An 8,429-nucleotide genomic window follows, 5' to 3' on the forward strand; every position below is an offset into this window, starting at 1 on the left:
ATATATTTATTTTGGTGGAGGGAGGGGGATATTATTATTACTACTCCAAAGCTGTGTTTAGTTAATAGCTGCCTTTCTTTCATAGGCACATTGCTGCTGGGAAGCATTTCATGAAGACTACCTCTGTGTAGCAGGTATCCTCAGTGTTAAATTTACCCCTCAGGTATTATCCTCCTGTTCATGGATAGAACTGCACAACCTCTGCGAAGGACAAGTCCAAGTAAGCCAGGTAAACACTCCAGTGTGTGACAAACAGTGCCAATCAACATACCAGGACATGTGGCACAACTTCGTGGCAGATTTGTGCCACCAAAAGTGAAAAGAGAGGTACCCAAGAGGAATGAGCAAAAGACATATCACGGAGGAGGGAGGGCCTGTTTCAAAAAGCCATAGCCAGGGAGTGAGTATTCTAGTGGGAGTCTTTTTCACATGAAGCTTTGTGAGAAGATACACTCCATTTGTATTTGCAAGATACAAGTTTGCTCAAAACATGAGAAGTGAAATCTGCACCAAGGCTTTTTCTTTTCTTTTTTTTTTTTTTTTAATTATCCCTCTTAATGAACTTCCAAAACTAAAACCCAGTATGGTATTTTAAATGTGATAGGCTTTGCATTGCAGGGCAAAGACAGTAGTCCACAAGACAAGTTCTATATCCAGCTTAAGGTCTCCAGCACAGATCCTGACTTAATCATCATGCAGAGAACTGTAATTAAATGTATCAGAAACCATGGCCCTCTATATTGAATTAAATCAAGTTTATCATATTGCCCATGAATTAATCTTCTTGGAATTTTTGACTGAGATATAGAACAGAGAATATACTATGAGAATGCTTGGTTTTCCAACAGAGAAGTTGTTTGTTGGTTGAAAGTAATAATAAAAAAATGTTAGACTTATGTAAGTTTTTCTTTTTTTCTTTTCTCTCTAGAGTAAAAAAAAGTATTTTCTTGATCTTCCTTAAACCAAATCTAGTATGAGTTATTAATTTACAAAAATGAGTCTAACACTGAAATTATCTCATTATTTTTGTTATCATTATTACAATCACTTTCTTGTTAGCTGCTTCTCCCAGTTAATTCAGCTGTAGATAATACCAAGCATGCAGGTGTCAGTTGATTTTTCTGAAATTTTTAAATATTTTCATTTAATTGCTCCTACTGAAGCTACCAGATAATTTGGTCCTCCACACCATTCTGAAACTCTGTAACAGCCATTGTTTGCCTTCCATACAAATGAGGCTTAAGCATCACATTACCACAGGCTTCACTCACTGCAAACTGCATTTATAGTCAAGGAGACTGAAAGTTTAAATGGTTTGAAAGTACACGAAAAGCTGCAAGTTTTCCAGCTGAGAAGAACTTTATCTTAATAGTTGAAACTCACACCTGTTCAGAGGACCACACCAAGTCCTTAAAAGCTAATTTATGCCCTCATAATATTGCTATAAATTTAAGCAATAACTTATCACATGATCCTTGAATTGACTCTAGACCCAGGAATGAATTTCACCTGTGGTGAGTGTTGTGTGAAGGGTAAAAAATGTATGAGAAAGATTCCATAGAACTAAGCAAGCTGATAAGTTAAACAAGAGGATTGGAAGAGAGCCTGCTATGATTGGTCATATTGGATAAACAATGTGAGAAAAATAATCCGAGATATTTTAAAAGCCATTCTAAATCCTTACCTAGAAACAAAGGAGAGATATACTACACTTTCTTTGTGTTAGCCAAGAAGAAGGAGTGAGAATATCATGCTTCCATTCATGCCTTTGTTGAGACTCAGATTTTTCACACACTGAATTAAAGCCAGAAGAAAATCAGAGCTCTAGAGATATGAAACAAACCAGTGATAAAGCAAAAGACTGTATAATAGGATAACTATTAAATACTATTTTCCACCAATTAATATCATAACAGATGCAGCTCTAATAGGATTAGAAAACTATAGTTTGACATGGAATCTCTGTGATATTGAGCACAAAACCCCCAAGGCTTACAGATGAAGAAACTAAAAATGTTGAGTTGTACAAACTGAATATTAATAACTATCAAAAAACCAAATATTTAATACAAACAGAAAAAATCTAGTAGCAGAAACCTTAAACTAGCTTTAAAATAGTTCATTGACCTAGTATTTGAGCTGCAAGGCTGCTATTTCACACCTTGTCTGTGCTGCCAACTTCTGCTTGCACTACACCCATGCTTCATGTCTTTATGCTCCTGACCACTCAAATTACACATCCAAGTGCAGCTTGTACATTCATCTTCAAGCTTTTAGATGTGATTGATGCCTGTAACAAATAAGTGGATTTGAAGTAAAGGTTAAATGAATTATCATATTTATCTGGGCCTATGAGCTGTTATCAAGCTTTCCACAGGCTAGCATTGCACTTAGAAATGAGTATTTAAAAGTAAAAGGTTAAGGGTTCTATATGGAGAGAAAAATAATCAAGTAATTTACCAATTCATTTGCTAAGTCAGGTGATAAAGACACTATCCATAAGTGTCAGGACAGATGTAACGTCGCTCACAAAATCCTTTATGAAACTAAGAAACACTGAGCATTTTCTTTAAAACTTCATCTTTCAGTGGGAAATGAAATTCAACTTAACAAGGTAATAGATACACTTTTGAATTACCTTCCTTTTCTTTCACAGTGACATCAAATATTCTGACATAAGACTAGAACCAAGTACAATAGAAAGCACACAAGGATTCTTGGTGGAAAATCAGCAAATTTTGAAACTTATGTTCACATTTGCAAGTACTCAAGTACGAATTTCACTACAGGAAATACAGCATACAATTACAATATAACTGTCCAAACATTACTCTTGTATTCCAACCGTATTTCATTCCCCCGTTATGCATGACTTCTGAAACAAGTTTGAAAGCTGTATTCTAGAAATGGCTTCATTCCAAGTCATTCTGTAGAGGATATTACTGAATATAATAAAGCCCAGTTATTGCTGAAAATAAAAAGGCTATTATTCATGTATTTGCTGTGCTAGTGACAAGCTTACCCTAAATTTGTGGTTAAACAAACCAAAACTTGGTGTGTGATGCAAGAAAAAACTGAGCTAGTTAGTTATCTAAAGCTTATATGCTATCAGTAGTGATAATAAAATGCCTTTATTCACACTTACAGAGGCTCTCTCTTACTGCTTAAATTTAAAGCAGTATTTTGAGGGGATAATTGTAGCAGTGCTCATTAGATAGAAGCAGAGTCATCCTTCATCCTGCTCCACCTGAGTAAAGCTTCTAAAAATGAACTGTAACTAGAGAAAAAAAAAATGTTGCGACCAATCAAAGTCTAGGTGTACAGACCTTCTCACAGAGTGTGAATGCATAATACGAAAAATATCTAATAGGCTACCTGGTTTTACTTGTTTTAACTATTCTGCATGCTTTCTATAAGTGGATATTGTTCTGAAAAAGAGCAGTTGTTACATATTGTCCACCTTTTTTTTTTTCCCAAGTATTAATTTAATAAGTATTAATTAAATATAAGCATTTGAAGGAGCATGGACATGAAAGCACATACTGTGGCACATACACGTGTACAGACTACTTTTAGGAGAGGCTGCAAGTGAAAGATAAGGTCTAAATTGAGGGTTCTAATTTCCACCTAATTTGAGGCTAAACCAATAAATAAATGAAACATATGTTGGGGTAAAATTATGTTCACACTTTCTGGACCAGGCTGTGTTTTCCTCTCCGGCAATCCACAGTGTTTCAGAGGGACAACCGGAGTTAACTATGTCAGCCATGTGTAATGGATGAAAATGGCTGAATCACTATTTCTCAGTATTAGTGATTATCTTTATTTCACCATGTGCTACAGGAGCTTATTTGAGTTAATTACCATTTTGCATCAAAAAATTAACAATTTTAAGTCTTCCAAGTAAAACTTTCCAGAGTTCTCCTACAGGAATCCCATTATCATTATTATTGGGGTTTTTTGACAGGCTCATTGTGTGAAACAGACTTATCATTTCATTACTCCAGGACATTAAATTGCTCAGTGGAGTGAGCACATTGCCCTCTTGGTGTGTTGAATCACGCAGGGTTTGCAAAATTCCTTTATCTCCAGTAACCTTTGTAACCCACCCCAGTGACTGACTGGCACCCTCACTGTGTGGGGTTAGGATACCTCCAGGCTTTCACTCAGGAACTTTTGTAAACTGTTCTTTTAAAAGCTGACCAAGGCCTTCACAGTTATGAATCTAGGAACTTCTTCTGCCTAAATTCTTGCACAAGAGCTTAGTGTCAATGAAGCCTAAATGAGTGCCTAAATAAGCTCTACTACAAAAAGATATAAACATTGAAATTGTGTGTTTAAACTGACCTGTGATTACCTGAATTGAATCTGACACAGATATGGTCCATGCTAAAAGTTCCATTTTCCACTAGCAGATTACTTAAACCCTGGCAATGCAACAAACATTTTCATTTTAACTGTATCAAAATGATGACTCAGTTCAAATCTTCCCATTTTCATCATCTGGATTGGAAGCATTGGCTGATAATGCTGTCAGTAAAATCAGCCGTCCAAGCCAGAAAGCGGATAGCCCTGAGCAATGGTGCCTTCTCTCAATTAGCACTTTGCAAGCAATGCTGGCCCATGAGTAAATTGGCATGAAAGGTCATTGAGCTAAATCAGATGAGACTGACCAGTCAAACACGTAAGAAGAGATGGTATTTATCCTGACCAATCTTCCAAAAAATAAACTGAAAAAAGTTGCAATTTCTTATTTTTTGCCCTTTTTTTTTTTCACTAATCAGTAGTACAACAATCTGCCTAATAATTTTGCCTCAGGGAAAAGGTATATGCACAAAGGTGCAGCTTGATTAGTTTGAACTTGCTTTTTTGACACAAATGTTCAAATACAAATCTAAAGAGGAAAGGAAAATACATACCACTATCTAATCTTTGGATATGCATGAAAGATACAAGTTTAAAATGAGACATAGATGAAATTACTTATTTTTCAATTAATTCTTTCATTTATATCCTTCTGAAATTACAGAGTATTTTATATTATGAGCACACCTAAAGAATGAAGAGACAAAAGGATGATAGTGATTCCATGCCTATCCACAGAAGTTTTCTTTTGTCTTAAGTAAAGTAAGAGATGTTGCAAAAAAAAAAAAACCAGCAGCCACAATCCTCCTGCAAGACACAATGCAAGCCTACAGCCACAAAGCACTGAAGGGCTTTTGAATCACATGATTATTCTTGTGGCAATATAAATATGTTTCCTTGAAACATAAGGTGGCACTGATATAGACTACTGTGACATTTTTGGTAAAAAAAAAAAAAAAGTTACGGAAAATACATTAAAAAAATTGATAGAATAACAACAAAAAAAGAGTTGATCTGTTCTATACCAGGTGTATATACTACTACAAAATTAGTAAGGAATCAAACATAGCCAAAAGAACAGGACTGCTTTCCACCTTTCCAGCACCCTGGATCTTAGTGGTTCAAATCTGCAGGATATTTCTGCTTAGCTGAGACTCGTTTTTAATATCTTTGTACCACACTCTGTGAGTAGCCACGCTGATTTCAAGCTGCCTGTACAGGGAATAGGGAACTAAGTGGACATGGTGTGGATTTCTGCAGAGCATTGCTCCCTGCCTACCAGCATTCCCTTCTGCATTTTTCTTGCTGGATCTGTACATTATTGCCCTCACTTTCTCAGTCCACCCCAACCTTGCTTCCTGTCCTTCTTGAGGAATACCTCCCCTCTGCACTAGCAGCTCTTCAAACTCCTGATCTCCTGATGAAACTGTTCCTCGCCACCGCACTGTGCTGTGAAAGCTGCTGATGAGATAGGTGTCAGGCGGGACTGTTTTCCTGGATTCTGTTTCCTTTCCTGAGGCCAGAATGGGTGGAAAAATCAAACTGGTTGTCATGGACTCTATTATCCCTATAAATACAAATTTCAGGTCTAAGATTAACAAAGTTTAATTTATATTTGATGTCTCTACAAAAGACGATTTTTATGTTTGGTGATTTTTTTGTTTATTTTTTCAAATGGCCAACAAAGGACATTTTGCATAGACTTAGCTACTCAGTAGCATTTTGGGTTGGTATTTCCAAGACACATTTACACTTAAAATGGCACAGTATTTTTCCTTATTTTATTAGTCATTATACTCCTCTCATTTTCCTTCTGAACTTTTTTTCTAGAAGCTTCCTCAAAGGCAGCCAAGTATGCAAGTTGTCTTTTATTCCTTAATTCCAAAAGGGAATATGGTAAGTGCCTGCTCTGCTCTTTATTAATGCATTGTTTACAGTGGAGATAATCCACATGATCCAAGGAACAAAAGCACCCACTTCATGCAGGTGTGTGGGCATGGCTGAGTTTCACTGTGCTGCCATAAATTTAACACAGGTCTTGAGATTATTCACACCAGATAAATATGCAACCCTTCAAATGATTTTGCATCCAGTATATCACTAATTTATAAACTTAAATAAATAAACAAAAAGCTGGTTCTTGCCCCTTGGTAGAATTTTTGAAAAGCCTTGGTACTTTTATTATTTATTTTGCTTAACAAGGGGAAAATAATGCCTAGTATGCAGTTGTTAACACTTCCTATAAACCTCTAAAACAATTTCTTTTTCTCAGTGACAAGAAATCTTCACAGGTTTTTATAAAAAATCTCTAAGCAGCTATCCAAGATCTTCAGGTTTTTTCCTCCAGCATTCTCCCTCCTCCTGTTTGCTATTCTACTTGGCTCTACTCTTATGTGTTAGTAAGAGGTGCCATTCTAAACCAAAAAGTTTAATCAAAAGCATATAAATTTGCTGATGTGATGGTATATCAAACACAACAGCTGCTAGGGTAGGCTTTAACGAAAACCCACAACATTTTGTAACACACTGCACTGGATGATGCACATGCTTCATTATGGCATCTCAAGAAACAAATTCTCCATAACTTGACATAATGACAAATTTAAAAATGGGGAAATAATAAACAAAACAAACATGAGTAATAAAGGCTTGTTTCCTGATTTGACCTTCGTGGTGCTGTGCTGTCTCTGCACCTGCTCCTGGTTACCTGCTGCTCTGGTGGTTTGTTCAGGTGGAGCAGTGTGTGGGCACAGGGAGACAACTCAGGCCACTGGCTACTTGCGCCTTTTTTTCCACCTGGATCTGTGCCCTACCTAGCGAGCCCTCTCATAGCCAGAATATTAACCTTGGGTAAAGGCTGTTCAAATGTGACTTTACTGTTTCTGGACAATGACTCCAAGCATTCAGACCACACAATACCTGATCTATTAAGTATGGCTAGAGCTATGATTCTTTTGTGGAGTCATACCTGGCTTTACATCATGGCTGTACTCATGTTTGAGTATATAATCTTTAAGAAACAAGGATTTCTCTCCCCTCATTACACCTGACCGTGTGTGTACACTGCACACGGAAAGAAGGAGAGACTGGTGCTTGTCGGTAGCCAGTACTCCTTATTGCCTGATTTACAAAGCAGCACGGTATTCTTTGACTCTGCTCTTTCTCACCTTCAAATGAAAGTGCTGGAAAGACAACTTCTACGCTTTCATTTTAATACATTTTAATCTTGTACTTTGCCACACTTATTTAGGCTTTCTCCACGAGTCCTCCCATTGATGATATTAAAATGTCAGCATACAGTGATCGGGCTACTTTGAAGATCCTTCCTGAAAAAAATGGAGCAATTTTATCTCTATACATTTTATCATCTCATGCAGATTAAAAAAGCCTCTTCAAACAAATGCCCAATAGAACAGGATTGTAAGAATTTATGTGGGCAGATAATTATGTTAATTTGTTGTCATTTTTATTATTGCCTTTTATTATTACTAAACTGTTGCCTATTGAAACAGACAAGTAATTTTCCCTTCACAAAAATGAAATAATCTTCATGTTAATACTGTTCTAAAATAAAGGTACTCATGATACAAGGAATGTTGCAAGCAATGCCTGATTGCGTTTTGGCTCACAACAGAGACGAGTATATGGAAGTCACAAGGAGTGCCTGCAAAGCAGCAGGCCTTGGTAGGGTGCAGAACAACGTATGGGAGCACATTGGACAAGTGGGAAAGGTTTTTTTGCATAAGATATGTGTGTAGCAGTATACAGGTTCATGATGATTTTTGTAACACTCCTCCATCTCCTATTGTTTACAGTTCTCCATTGTTACATCACATTTCTCATGAGAGTGCATTGCTTTTGAGTCCGGGCTTGTGCCTAGTTGATACATCTCAAAGGCATCTATGATACTACAGGGGTGTCATAAGTACATGTTTTTTAATCCTTTCTTCTTTCTAGTCATACTCCCATTTCTGTTTATTAACTGCCACTCTTTAGAAATCCTGGTCTTGAAGATTTGCCACCTCCCTGTTTCTCTCTGGTCTTGTATGCTGCCTTCAATTCAA

The sequence above is a fragment of the Corvus cornix genome, chromosome 1, assembly GCF_000738735.6.
Source record: "Corvus cornix cornix isolate S_Up_H32 chromosome 1, ASM73873v5, whole genome shotgun sequence".
Taxonomy (NCBI): Eukaryota; Metazoa; Chordata; class Aves; order Passeriformes; family Corvidae; genus Corvus; species Corvus cornix.